A 1968-nucleotide genomic window follows, 5' to 3' on the forward strand; every position below is an offset into this window, starting at 1 on the left:
TAATATCCTCAATTTTATCAATTATAGTGGAATCTTGATCTATCTTTTCATTAACCATAGGTCCCTTTTCTTTAAAAATTTTAAGAGCAACTCCTAACTTAGATCCGTATTGGGTAATTTGGTTATGGATCTTTCTATCCAAATTCTCAATTAACTCTACGGTGGCAACTTTATTTTCAATAATTTCAAGCCTTTGCATCACATGTTCCAAAGTTAAAGTAGTTCTATTAACCAAAAGAGGTGGTGGGCCAAACAAATCTATCATAGCATTATAAGAATCAAAATTATGGCTACCCAAGAAATTTCCTCCGGTAATGGTATCAAGAATATATATATTCCAAGGCGTTATGCCTACATAAAAATTGCGAAGAAGAACGTAAGTAGATTGCTTCCTAGTAGATCTATTTTGCGCATTGCAAATTCTGTACCAAGCATCTTTTAGATTTTCTCCCTCCCTTTGTTTAAAATTAAGAACTTCATTCTCGGGAGACAAGGGAGTAGATAAAGGACTAGCCATAACGATGAAGCAAGCGAAAAAGAGGCGAACGGAAAAGAGAGGGCGGATAAAACGGCAAGGGTGAAGTGGGGGAGAGGAAAACGAGAGGCAAATGGCAAATAATGTAATGCGAAGGATAAGAGTAGTGATGGGTACTTGGTATGTCTTGACTTGGTGTAGATCTCCCCGGCAACGGCGCCAGAAGTCCTTCTTGCTACCTCTTGAGCACTGCGTTGGTTTTCCCCTGAAGAGGAAAGGGTGGTGCAGTAAAGTAGCATAAGTATTTCCCTTAGTTTTTGAGAACCAAGGTATCAATCCAGTAGGAGACCACACGCGAGTAACCTCATACCTACACAAACAAATAAGAACCTCACAACCAACGCGATAAAGGGGTTGTCAATCCCTTCATGGCCACTTGCAAGAGTGAGATCTGATAGAGATGATAATAATAATATAAGTATTTTTGGTATTTTTTATGATATAGATTGAAAGTAAAGATTGCAAAATAAAATAGATTGGAAACTTGTATGATGGAAGATAGATCCGGGGGCCATAGGTTTCACTAGTGGCTTCTCTCAAGATAGCATAAGTATTACAGTGGGTGAAAAAATTACTGTCGAGCAATTGATAGAAAAGCGAATAATTATGAAAATATCTAGGCATGATCATGTATATAGGCATCATGTCCTAGACAAGTAGACCGAAACGATTCTGCATCTACTACTATTACTCCACACATCGACCGCTATCCAGCATGCATCTAGAGTATTAAGTTCATAAGAACAGAGTAACGCCTTAAGCAAGATGACATGATGTAGAGGGATAAACTCATGCAATATGATGTAAACCCCATCTTTTTATCCTCGAGGCAACAATACAATACATGTCGTTTCCCTTTCTGTCACTGGGATCGAGCACCGCAAGATTGAACCCAAAGCTAAGCACTTCTCCCATTGCAAGAAAGATCAATCTAATAGGCCAAACCAAACTGATAATTCGAAGAGACTTGCAAAGATAAACCAATCATACATAAAAGAATTCAGAGAAGATTTAAATATTGTTCATAGATAAACTTGATCATGAACCCACAATCCATCGGATCTCGACAAACACACCACAAAAGAAGATTACATCGAATAGATCTCCAAGAGAATCGAGGAGAACTTTGTATTGAGATCCAAAGAGAGAGAAGAAGCCATCTAGCTACTAGCTATGGACCCGAAGGTCTGAGGTAAACTACTCACACATCATCGGAGGGGCCATGGAGTTGATGTAGAGGCCCTCCGTGATCAATGCCCCCTCCAGCGGAGCTCCGGAAAATGCCCCAAGATGGGATCTCTTGGGTATAGAAGGTTGCGGCAGTGGAAATAGGGTTTCGTGGTGCTCCTGGATGTTTGTGGGGTATATGGATATATAGGAGGAAGAAGTAGGTCGGTGGAGCAACAAGGGGCCCATGAGGGGGAGGGCGCACC

The sequence above is a fragment of the Triticum urartu genome, chromosome 6, assembly GCF_003073215.2.
Source record: "Triticum urartu cultivar G1812 chromosome 6, Tu2.1, whole genome shotgun sequence".
Classification (NCBI taxonomy): domain Eukaryota; kingdom Viridiplantae; phylum Streptophyta; class Magnoliopsida; order Poales; family Poaceae; genus Triticum; species Triticum urartu.